General features: G+C 41.4%; 4 non-coding genes across 4 annotated transcripts; all 4 read right to left on the reverse strand.

Annotated features, from left to right (window-relative positions):
• Window positions 1–406: 406 nt before the first annotated feature.
• Window positions 407–478, reverse strand: trnag-ucc (transfer RNA glycine (anticodon UCC)). The gene has a single exon. It is a non-coding gene; the product is annotated as a tRNA-Gly (tRNA).
• Window positions 479–6,175: 5,697 nt separating this feature from the next.
• trnar-ccu (transfer RNA arginine (anticodon CCU)) lies at window positions 6,176–6,248 on the reverse strand. The gene has a single exon. It is a non-coding gene; the product is annotated as a tRNA-Arg (tRNA).
• A 1,888-nt stretch (window positions 6,249–8,136) lies between these two features.
• trnag-ucc (transfer RNA glycine (anticodon UCC)) lies at window positions 8,137–8,208 on the reverse strand. The gene has a single exon. It is a non-coding gene; the product is annotated as a tRNA-Gly (tRNA).
• Window positions 8,209–12,344: 4,136 nt separating this feature from the next.
• On the reverse strand, window positions 12,345–12,459 carry LOC116676001 (U5 spliceosomal RNA). Its single transcript, XR_004328580.1, has one exon. It is a non-coding gene; the product is annotated as a U5 spliceosomal RNA (small nuclear RNA).
• Between the last annotated feature and the right edge of the window lie 567 nt (window positions 12,460–13,026).

Below are 13,026 nucleotides of genomic sequence, written 5' to 3' on the forward strand. Positions count from 1 at the left end.
GGGCCTGTGTTTGTCATGATGTGGAAATTTGATAATTGCAGGTAGTGGCCGAGTGGTCTAAGGCGCTGGATTAAGGCTTCAGTCTCTCTGGAGGTGGGGTTCAAATCCCACCACTGCCATTTGCATATATACATAGCTGGAAGCAAACCAATGTGATGTCTTACAGCTGTGGCATTTGGCCTGAACTTGGTGAAGTAACTAGAATCCATCCCATCAATAACTTTGCTGAGATTAGAAAATCAACAAATAATTGTGATAATTAATCGTGATCTCCATATTGATCAAAGTCATTATCATTTTGGCATAATCATGCTGCTCAAAGAGATTTTATCAAACCAGGTTGGGCAAGTGACCTTTCTGCTGACTTCTTGTAAAAAAAGAATGTACCACAACCAAAAACAGTTACTGCGATGGCTGGGAATCGAACCCAGGTCAACTGCTTGGAAGGCAGCTATGCTCACCACTATACCACCATCGCTGGATAACGTGAAGTTCACTTCAAATCTTGTATACATTTGGGCATTGAGACATGTTCAAATCTGGCTCGAAGGAGCAGTCTTTTCCAGAGTTTTTTATTGTATTAGAAGCGGGCTGGATGCTAGTAAGCTTATGCTAGCTTTCATGCTACATAACTAAGACAGAGTCATCTGGGGATAGACTTTAATGCTTTACAAACACCAAAGCAAGTAAGCACTGTGACTAACATTACTCTTCTGAAGTGATTTTGGAGAGGGACATTAGGTAGAAATATGCTGGTTGACTAGCATGACACCATTGTATTCATATAATAATCAATCCAGGTTAACGTGAATGACAGTGACTGCATGTTGCTTCCTCTAAATTTAAGGTTGTGGTTGACTAGCGGGGTCAGCTCGATAGTTTGACAAATTGATCAGACCTGCACGTCATGCACACTAGAAACAAACCGTGTATCCAAGAACAGTTCAGTCAGTGGAAATGACGTTCAGACACAGCCATCTATAGTAGATTAGTGTTACGTTTCCAGGTCGCGGCTCCGAACCAAAACGTTAGTTGGGACAGACGGAACGCTTGTTTCTTTAGGATAACTATATTAGCTTTAGACCGGCTGGGTAGCAGCTTGTGCTTGGTTCTTCAGGCTGACTATATTAGCTTTAGCCTGGCTGGTAGCAGCTTTCTGCTTGTTTCTTGAAGCTAACTATATTAGCTTTAGACCGGTGGTAGCAGCTTTCTGCTGGTTTCTTTAAGCTAACTATATTAGCTTCAGCCTGGCTAGTAGCAGCTTTCCGCTTGTTTTTGGGGCAAACTATATTAGCTTTAGCCTGGCTGGTCGCAACTTCTGCGGTTTCTCTGGGGCTAACTGTATTAGCTTGAGCCTGGCTGGTAGCAGCTTTCTGCTGGTTTCTTTAAGCTAACTATATTAGCTTTAGCTTGGATGATAGCAGCTTTCTGCGGTGGGAAATGTCCGGAGACGTTGTGATTATGTTGCCTTAATCGGGGGATTTAGTTTGTATTTGTAGAGAACATAAAACACAACTACTGTAGCGTCCCTGACTACCATGAAAACTATGACATCACTGTATCAGCGGCAGCTGCTGCCTCTGGTACTTTTCTACACACGAAGAGCCTCACTTCCATAACAATAACGTCACATCCACACGTTGCTCACATGGCTACCTGTCTTAAAGGGGAATGGTCGGATGGTAATAATCATGTAAAGGAGAAACGGTGAAAGGTTACTTTTCTATCAAGCAGCAAAAAAGTATTAACGTCAACATCGTAACGTCCTGCAATGTGACTTTCACGCATGCGCACATCGCGATGTCAATGCTAAAACACAATATTGTTCAGCCCTATCTGACGGTATACTTCAGTAAGCTAGTTTGCCACTTTTATCTTGGGTATGCCACATGTAAGTATATCTTAGTTTATTTAGAATCCCAACATAGGTTATACTACGTACACTGTATAACAATACATTACGTGTTCTTTATTTCATCTTACATTTTTGCTAGCCTGTTGGTAGTTATATTGTTTTTACAATTATCTTTGTTTAATATCTGTGACTCATTACTATCTAAGTAACTGGTCATTGTGTTTTCTCCCAGTTTCACCCTTTGTAACTCAAATAAACGTGTTACAAGGATCCCGGTCGCCAGTGCTTGATGGTGGAAGGTGTTTAGCTGCTGGTCAGATTGCACTGCGTTACGTACGTGAAGGACAAGACTATTTCATGGTAAGTATTTCCAGGTAATCTCTGCACCTCTGATCTCTGCACCTCTGTTATTCTAATATTACCATGTATAAAATTGAAACCAGGCAGTTTTGCATTTCCACCACTGATTCATTGTTTTTTTTTTCAGAAACTACCGGAAGCATTTCCAAGTAATCACTACACCTCTGTTTTGGTATTATTACCATGTAATTAAATCGAACAGGCAGTTTTGCATTTTGCACCACTGCCTTCTAAATCTCTAGCCATGCGCCATTTCTTGCCTAAAACAATATAACCAACATATGTTAATTAAATTTGATAAATGTAACTCCCTGATGGTCTAATGGCTAGGATTTGGCGCCCTCACCGCCGTGGCCGGGGTTCAGTTCCCGGTCAGGGAATGGTCAGGACTTGACAGACACAGATTTAAAAGAGCAAGTTTTTGGTTGATTTGTCAAATTCTTCCTCATTAGTTTAACGTTTTAAAGAGTACCATTTCCTTTAAATCAGACCCCGACAGTGGATGTATCCTTTTGTCTCATTGATGGGTCATAAACACTTCATCTGCTCCATCTCAATAACAATTCTTTTCATTTTTTCAAGCAGTTACTAAACCCCTAACCAAATTTTTAACTGAAAACCAATGTATGTGAGTGTCAAGTAATGTTATTGTTGGATTCAGGTCCAAATTTTGACATTTTAGCGCAACGCAAAGGTGCATAACAGATTTTATTCTACATACCTGGAGCGATGCAAAGCAGGGGTGGCCAACTAGTCAAGGAACAGCAAGAGACTTGGTATTTAAGACTACAAACTGACTATGTGACAGATGTGTAATCTGTCATGTCCTGCCTTCTGAAGCTCTAGCCAGGCGCCATTCCTCGCCTAAAACAATATGAGTCATTCCAGTAAATGAAAAGAAAACTCACATCTGCAAAGATAAATTTGAAAGCTGTGACTCCCTGATGGTCTAGTGGCTAGGATTCGGCGCTCTCACCGCCGCGGCCCGGGTTCGATTCCGGTCAGGGAATGGTCAGGACTTGAGAGACTCAGGGTGTGATGTTTGAAAGAATAAGTTCCTGGACTTGATTTTGATTTGTCAAATTCTTCCTCATTAGTTTAATGAATTGACAACATCAGTTATATGACTTACAGTTCTCAAAGACGCACACAATCTCAACTGGTTATCCTATTGACAGCTAATCTTTTTTCTTTTCTCTCACTTTTTGTCTCTGTCTGGCCTTATGTATTTGCTGTATTATATCAAGTGACCTGCATACCAATGACCGTAAAGATAATATGTACTGTACATGGGTTTTCAGAACTGTACCTTCAGATATAGGTAAGGCCACTTGGGTTATCTTTGGGCTGCTCTATATTCACCTGCAGAATGATAAACCCTAGAGTTGGCTTACTCCAGGTTATTTAAGCAACAAACATCCCTGGGTGGACTTGAACCACCATCCTTTCGGTTAACAGCCAACTGCGGTGACCCATTGCGAACAAGGTGAGGGCCATGTGGGGCCTCTGAGCATCATTTATAGACTAATTAATTATTCTCGAGTCAAATTTTGATTGGAAAACACATACTTACATGAACATAGAAGGGCCATGTCGGGCCTCTGAACATCACTTATAGACCAAGTAATTATTCTCAAGTCAATCTTTTTATTGGAAAACACATACTTACATGACCATAGAATGTTGTTAGTTTTCTCCTTTTAAGTAATGCATATTAGTATCTCCATACTTCCAGCCAACAATCTCCTATATTACTGACACATTTCATCTCTCCTCCATCTGTACAGGCTTGGCAATATACTTAAAATATAAAAGTAAAAGTAGCCTTATGAATGACAAAGCTCCCTGGACCAGACAGATGTTACTAGAGAGCACACTGAGAAACTACAGGGACATGGAGAAAAGACTCTTTATTCTTTATTCTTTATATGCCATTGCCTACATTTTAAATGGCTGTCTGCCAATAGGCCTAAAACATATATAAACATATAGCCTATTTATATTGACAGAGACTGGACTCCAGGTTATAATATTCTGACCGAGTAGCAAGATATGAATTCAAGTGTGATTTGTGAGAAGTCTGTGTATGTTCCAATTTAATTAGATTAAATTTTGTAATGGTAACTCCAGGGAAATTATTTGAAATTTAGTGAGGACTAGATTAGAACTGGATTTAAAGCTGATTGTGGTTTCCAACTTCGGCCCAGGTGTGTCTGTTAAAACACAGCGGAGACAACTTCTCTCTGTTGATTTATTACAATCAATCATCAGTATAAACATGGGGGGGGGGGGGGGGGGCAGCTCTGCTATGAATGTGTGGGGTGGACTTGAACCACCATCCTTTCAGTTAACAGCGACTGCGCTGACCTATTGCGCCACAGAGACTGATATATCTGATGTTTTTTTTTATTTCTGATTCTGATGTAGAGATGGACAAACGACTCAAAAGCATAATACTTCTTGCCGTGACATAACAAGAAACAGTAAAAAAAGAGGTCGGCGAGATAGAGTTCAAGACCCTTTTTTCAGGACACCCAAACTTTGTCTCTCAATATGACAGGAATTCTATGCATCCAGGGCCCAGTGTTTTACCATTTCATCCACTACGGGCCCCTAAGGAACTTTACATGTGTTGACAATAAAGATGCTCACAATCGCTGCACTTGGAATTGCGTTTCTCATGCACATTCATTTCCTCTTAAATACAAAGAACTGCTAAGTTCTTTATTCCCAATATCAACTCTTAGACATTAGTTCCAAATGAAAATACTAGTTGTCAGAAGTGAGATTTGAACCCACAACTCCAGTGGCGACTGCAACCTAAACGCACCGCCTTAGACCACTCGGCCGTCCTGACTGATACAACAGATCTTAGTAGGACCTGTCTCAAAATTATTATAGTAAATTAAACATGTCAGGATAGTAGGTTCTCAGTCATGAGAACCTGCTATATCATGACATGTCTGACGGGGCGCTACCTATACCATCCAAAGACTGAGACTGCAGCAATATGTCAATGCCCGTATATGTTTATGTATTCATATTTTTGTTATTTTCACAATGTTTAATTCTTCTCATCGGGTAGGATTGCATTTTTCTTAGGCGGCATATTCCCCTGGGCCTGGTGGTATCTGGCTGCACAGAGCACCTGGGATGTCAGGCTTTAAACCCCACCTCTGAAAGGGCCGCTTCTTAGCCGGATTATGTCTGGCCATATCATAAATAATAGAAGCGAGGCCTCAAAACTGAGAATATATGGGGGCGTGATATTTAAATTACAATCGTTTCTAGCCGCTGCATTTATCAATGTACGATCATTCTTACGCTCTGATGGTGTGATACGAACGTTTCATGAATCTCACGTGAAGCCTGTCGTACGTTAGGTTAATAAATGAGGGCCATTAGCTCTAAGGATGTGCTTCAATACATAACTGAAGTGGACCCACTAATGAGTAGCACAATGGTGCAATCTGTTTACCTTGTCATAAGCCTTTTCCCAAGCTAAAAGAAAACAAGGCGCTCTTCTGCAAAAGCACAGCTGGGAGTGCTTGAGAGTTCTTTGAGGTGCAGCGTGATTTTAGGCTGAGATGCTTCGGGTGTGTTAAGGTGTGAGCCCAAATAGTCGTTGAACGACAAAGACAAGACAGTGATCAGGTGATAGAACCGGGGTATTGATGTCCCATCCATGCAACCGATGGATATGATCAAAACCTGTAAACAGCCCAAGCACATCACTGGAAAGTCAGCATTACTACAGGAGCCTGACAGGGTAGTGGATGTCAATTTTTTAATCTGCCAGAACATGACTTGCCACTTTTTATGGGCTGTCAACAACTTTTCCAGCATTTATATTATGATTCACCTTACCATGGAAATCAGCGTTAGCAGAGGATGTTTTCAATCCATCAATCTCTAGGTCAGAGGCTCAGGACATTTCCATTGTGCCAACCTGCTGAGATTCACCCCAGATGGGACTTGAACCCACAATCCCTGGCTTAGGAGGCCAGTGCCTTATCCATTAGGCCACTGGGGTTTTACGTCCACAAAGCATCCCCATCACCAGTTCAGTAGAAATACATATACAGTTCTGGAGACGTAATGAAACAGTAACCTTGACCTTTGACCTCCAAAATCGAAATCAGTTCATCCGCGACTCCTAGTGGTTATGTATGCCAAATTTAAAGTGCTTCCCTCTAGGCGTTCAGAGATATTGCATTCACAAGAATCAGATGGACAGACATGAGGACACAGTCACCTTGACATTGAACCTTTGACCTCCAAAATCTCATCAATTGATTTGCGAGTTCATGTGAATGTTTTTGCAAACTTTGAAGGAACACAAACATGGGCGTTGTGATAAGATGGTGCTGTCTATCGTTGTTTCTGAGATCAACAATACCTTCTAAAGTTGAATAGCTATTGCGTATAAATACATAAGGCACCACCAAACATTTTTGTAATACGTGGCGTGCAACTGTATGTCAATGATCAAGCTTGTTGCTGTGACCAAGAAACCACCAGCAAAATGACTGATACATCATCAGTTCTGGAATTTTCTTGGATGCCAAATATTTGAATTCAAAGTCAGAATCCAATTGACATGTAAGAACAGTACAATGCACGTCCAGCTTCTACATTTCCACATGAGTCAGCTTCCCCAATTTCTGGGTAACAGGAAAATAGCCTGATAAGCATACATGTGCAGCTCAACCTCAAAAAGCCATAAAGCAAATGCTTGTGGCTTAAAGATCGAACTCCCGCTCATAAAACATCAGACAAGTGCAGTCTCTGTGGCGCAATAGGTCAGCGCAGTCGGCTGTTAACCGAAAGGATGGTGGTTCAAGTAGCTAACCAAGAAGCCAAAGAAGGAAAGGATTGCCAGACCTGTTATTGTTTTTAGGGAGCAGATTTACAGCTATACACTTTGTGGCTCACACAGTGGCTAACCTTTGTTGCCATCAAAGATGCCATTTGGACCTCCAGAAACTTGCTGGTAAGAAACCACATGCAGATCCCCCCGTGGCTGTGATCAGGACGGCTGCAGTATCTAAGTAGTATGTGTTTTATGATTGTACTTTTGTTTTTGAATGGTACATGAACATATTTTGAAGAGTGGTTTTATATGCTGCGAATTTTGGCAAACTGTTTTGATCACTTGAGGTATTTCCGTGTAGTCTTGGACAGTTACCTTGCAATCTAAAACTGTATATCCTATTGTCTCTAGAACAATAGTTGGCAGTTGGAGGAGTAATGGCTCTTTACAGTGAATATGCAAAAGAAGAGGTTCACATATTCAGCCCAGGTAAATGCTCAGCCCATATTCACACAGACCTAAACCTACTCACTTAATGCTGGTTACAATATTCTAATAATAAACAATGCCAGAGAAAAATGACAAAGTGTGATAATTTTTTTTAATAAAGTATTAGCAGTTTTTAATAAAGTATTGGCTTTTTACTTGCAAAGTTTTTTTTTCCATAACATTAACAAGCATATCGTTAGTAACGGTCCCTGCTTCTTTCACGATGTGGAGAGTTAATACTTGCAGGTAGTGTGGCCGAGTGGTCTAAGGCGCTGGATTAAGGTTCCAGTCTCTCTGGAGGCCTGGGTTCTCTTACACCTGTGTCATTTGGCCTGAACTTGGTGAAGTATCTAGAATCATCCATCAATCACCTTGCTGAGATTGTTCCTTGTTAACCTGAGGTTCAACCTGAAACCTTCCTTTCCAGCACTTTGGAGTAGAAAATCAACAAATAATTGTGATAATTAATCGTGATCTCCATATTGATCAAAGTAATTGTTGTTATCATTTTGGCCATAATCATGCAGCTCAAAGAGATTTTATCAAACCAGGTTGGGCAAGTAACCTTTCTGCTGACTTCTTGTAAAAAAAGAAAGTACCACAACCCAAAAACAGTTACTGCGATGGCTGGGAATCGAACCCAGGTCAACTGCTTGGAAGGCAGCTATGCTCACCACTATACCACCATCGCTGGGCAATACAATGTTCACTTCAAATCTTGTAATACATCTGGGCATTGAGACTCAAAGTGCGCTCTATCACTGAGCTACAGCCCCTGATGAGTCAGAAATTCCCTCCAGGGGGTCCTGTGTTTCCACATTCACAAGAATGGGAAGTATGTGCTAACTCCCTTCGATAGCTCAGTTGGTAGAGCGGAGGACTGTAGACGCATAAAGCTGAAATCCTTAGGTTGCTGGTGCAAATCCGGCTCGAAGGATCTGTTTTTTCCAAAGTTTCCTTTAGGGGATCAAGAAAGTATTTCTGATTCTGATGTAGAGACAGACGACCCAAAAGAATAATATTTCTTGCCGGGACATAACAAGAAACAAAAAAAAGAGTTGCGGTAGACAGAGTTAAGCCCTGACAAAATAGAGAACTACAGACAAAAGTTGTGGAATAGTGCCAAGTGTGACCAGAAGAATTGAAAAAAACAACCATTTACTTTAAGGTTTGTACTATAAAGTACAAAAGTGGATGTGGCCTAAATGCTGGAATAGCGCCACCTATCGAATGATGTGCCAAATTTTAAACTTGGCCATTCCTCGTTAGTATAATGGACAGTATCTCCGCCTGTCACAATACTACAAGGACTCAAGGAAGTCCCGGAGAACGCGTTGGACTACTCATGAGGGGAAAGTGGCCCTTGGCTCAGCCTGTGTTCAGCGTGGGAGAAGAACTCTTGATCCTAAAAGGGAATATTGTCAAGCGATGGAAAGAGCACATCTCCTGGACATGAACAACACGTCTCAAGGCGCAGCAGTGTGTCAAGTCTGGGCACCTTAGAATTCCTTTTATTGTCTTTGCAGATAATGTGGTTCTGTTGGCCTTATCAGGCAGTGATCTACAGCGCCTTCTGGGGTGACTCATGAGGGGAAAGCGGGCCTTGGCTCAGGCTGTGTTCAGCATGGCTAAGACCCTAAATCAGGCTTCCAGTACCTATGGGATAATACAATATTGTTCACAAAGGCACAAGTGAGATTTTTTATGATGTGATGTGCCATTGGTTTGCTACCAACGCTAAGGTTGCCTTTCATTGTCGGCAGGATTTGGACCTTCGTGGGGAGACCCCAATGGATTTCTAGTCCAGTGCCTTAAACACTCGACCACAAAAACTCAAAAAGTGGTGATAAACCAACTGCTTGGAAGGTAGCTATGCTCACTACACCCCCATCACTAGACAATGTGATATTCACTGCAAATCTGGCAACCCATCTGGGCATTGAGACTGATTTTTGCATTAATTAACATAAATGCAAGGAGGTCACGACATCCCACAACACTGTGCTATACAAATTCGCACAAATCCTTTTCAACTGCTGAGTAAAGCAGGACATGGGTAAAGTGCACAGAGTTGTTAGACACTAGAGATGAGCCGGATACTTGCAGAAACGAGTATCCGGTACAGATAAGCACTTTTGCCAAATACAAGAATAATACAAGTAATACGAGTCCATATCTGTGCTCGGATTGTTAAAAAATCTGACTGACGTGTAGCTGACTGTGTCTGCGTTCTGTGATAGGCTAGTCACAGCACCCCTCCCCTACACTATTCTGTGATAGGCTAGTCACAGCACCCCTCCCCTACACTATTCTGTGATAGGCTAGTCACAGCACCCCTACCCTACACACAAAAAGTGTGTTGTCATGGAAATACTTTTCTAATCAGCAATAAATACAACAATTTCTGTTCAACCCGTATCTATTGCATGCTTAAAATAACATACTGGTTAAAGCCCCGCCGATTTCCAGACAACCCAACCCACTTCCGGGTTAAACCTGTCCACTTCCGGGTTAGGCCCCAGTCCGAGTACAGATACAGATACAGACAATGCTGTACTCGCTCATCCCTACCAGGTACTTTAAGATCAAAGGGTAAGATCTGTAAATGTCTCTGATAAATTGCAATTCTATTCTCCTACACAGTATTATATTTTTTATGTTAACAATACATTGCAGTTCTAGTGTTATTTGTGGTCGGTTCTGCTTTTATTGTGAAAAGCGCCATTTTCTTCTTCTTGTATTTTGTTGACGCTACACTTCCGGTCATACTCTCTTCACAATGTGTTGCTCACGCATTGCTCAGAGCGGTAAAAACTTGTAAGTTATTAATCATTCATTCATTTGAATTTTGTAAAGAAAAGGTTCGCATTGTGATTTACTTTATTATTCTTGTTGTTCGCACATGGTATTTCTAAGAGCTCCAACTGTGAGAATGTGTCAAGCTAGAGAGCATGCAAGTTAATGGAGGGAAACTCGTTGATTAGCGCCCTCGGAGAGCGGAATAAGGTACGATTAATATGTGAATATGATTAATATTTTAATTGTTTGTGAATCAACATTGAAACATTTTGTACTTGTGTTTCTGTAGTTTTCACGGTGTTCATGATACAAATGGTGCCTGGTGCTCCTTAAGAAGAAGAAATTAAAGTGACACCCGTTGAAACTCTCTGCGTCTGAGTCCATAAATCTGAAGGGCCGCTACAAGATCTTCAATCTTCTGAGGTATGATCCCATAGCTGCAGTCTTAGGATTCTGGATGGGGCCGTGGCTGCTGTTATGTGTATAGCTGTAAATCTGCTCCCCTTTCCCTCCTTTCTCCTTTGGCTTCTTTGTCCCTCTTCTTTGCACTCGGTCCCACTTGGACCCCCACAGGAAATTAAAAATGGCTCGTTCCAGGTGTAAAATCCCTTTTCTGGGTGGGATTCTCGTCAATTGATCTGCGAGTTTATGTGAATGTTTTGTAAAATCTAAAGAAATACCCTCCAGGGGGTCCTGTGTTATCATATAAATAAAAATGGAAAGTGCGTACATGTGTATTAGGTCCCTTCGATAGCTCAGTTGGTAGAGCGGAGGACTGTAGAGGTATAAAGCTGAAATCCTTAGGTTGCTAGTTCAAGTCTGGCTCGAAGGATCCCTCTTTTCCAGAGTTTCTATTTCCAGAGTTTCTCTTTCCCCCACAAGTAAAATGAAAAAAACACTGCAAAAACTTTTCCACCGTGTGTTCATTTAAATATGGGTACAACTACATGTAGGGCTACGAGATTGCAATATAAGCCTATATATTAATATTAGGATTATAAATAAGTTAAGGATGCATAAAATAAATAAACTTCAACTGGGATTTTTTTTTTTTTAAAGGGATTTCTTTTTTTTTGCTAGCTCTGGAGGGAACTACTAGAATTGTTGGGCCCTTGTAAATTACAGAGTGTGGTATAGACCTACTCCAACTGTGAAGGGTCTCGAGATAACTCTTGATACTATATTGATACTATAAATTTAATTTAATTTAATTGAGTCAGTATGGACTTGGGGTGCAGCATGTAACAGGAGAAGGAGAAGTCATCAGTTGGGCCTGTGCCTCGAGGAATGGGGCTATTAATATTACTAGGAGGGGTGGATTCATTTAGACTAACATATTCTCCATCACCCAGCCAGGTTTCAGTAAAACAAAAAAATCAATATCATAATCTGATATTAATTCATTCATCATCTTGCTCAAGGTGAAGGATTAAAGACCCAGGTACTTTAACATCAGAGGGTAAGGTCTTTAATCTTCTGAGGTATGATCCCATCCAGAACCGTGCCATAGCTGCAGTCTTAGGATTTCTGGATGGGGCCGTGGCTGCTGTTATGTGTATAGCTGTAAATCTGCTCCCTAAAAACAATAACAGGTCCGGCATTCCCTTCCCTCCTTTCCCTTTGCCTTCTTTATCACTCTTCTTTGTACTCGTTCCCACTTGGACCTTTACAGGAAATAAAAGATGGCTTGTTCCAGGTCTAAAATCCTTTTCTGGGTGGGATAAAAACAGAGCTGATGAGTAAAAGCAAAGGTAAAATCACTGCCTTGATGATTAAAACCATTGCTTCTAGTGTTAGTCCTCTAAGTCTCCAGTATCCTACTCTCTGACTAACTTTCCCTACTGTGTCTGGCCAATTTGTTTCCCACACCCTTCCCAATGACATTTTTTGATCGGCCCTGGTCACAGTCAGGGGGAGTCCTGTTGTCTCAGTCGCTGTCCACGGCCCATGAAAATCGTCTTGCTTCTGTTATTTAGCTGCTGTTAAGACTCTGAGTCTAGTTAAGGATAGTTCAAAGAAGTACAAAAGGCTCGGCCAAACAGCAAAGCCCCCCAAAAATAGTTTCAACTCATCAGCGTTCCCCTCCAAGGAAGTCTTTAGTAAAAGGCAAAGTCTTGTGCATTATGAAGAGAAACCAGAGTGAGTACAGCCGTCTGATCGAGAGCAGCCGAAAACCCTAGTGGACCCAGTCCAAACCATCGCGGTAAGCCTCACTGGGTGTCCAAACTAAAATGATAAGAGGCAACTTTGTAGACTCCTTACTGATGTTTATATCTGTACTCACAATGCCCTGTTTTAAAACACCAGCTAATCACAAGTGTTACATGTGAATAATCAATGTGTGAGTAATCAGGAAGCTCACATAAAAGATAGTGGCAAGGAGCAACCACATCTACCAAATGTTTAACTTTACAACCCGTGAGCTGTTGGTACCTTGGTTGCCGCGGGTTCCCAAACCTTCCCTCAAAATGTGAATCACACATCTTCCCGCCCCTGAGTATTAACAGCAGAGCAGAGTGGCGCAGCGGAAGCGTGCTGGGCCCATAACCCAGAGGCCGATGGATCGAAACCATCCTCTGCTATTTGTATCAGCACTACTTCTATTTCCTGTGTGTTAATGTTTAACGAAGCATCTGTTGCTGCATCTGTCTGAAGTGAAATGTCTCTACTGCTGAAAAATAAACTTAATCGCATGTCAATTATATTTCAT

This window comes from Etheostoma spectabile, unplaced genomic scaffold (assembly GCF_008692095.1).
Source record: "Etheostoma spectabile isolate EspeVRDwgs_2016 unplaced genomic scaffold, UIUC_Espe_1.0 scaffold00002585, whole genome shotgun sequence".
Classification (NCBI taxonomy): Eukaryota; Metazoa; Chordata; class Actinopteri; order Perciformes; family Percidae; genus Etheostoma; species Etheostoma spectabile.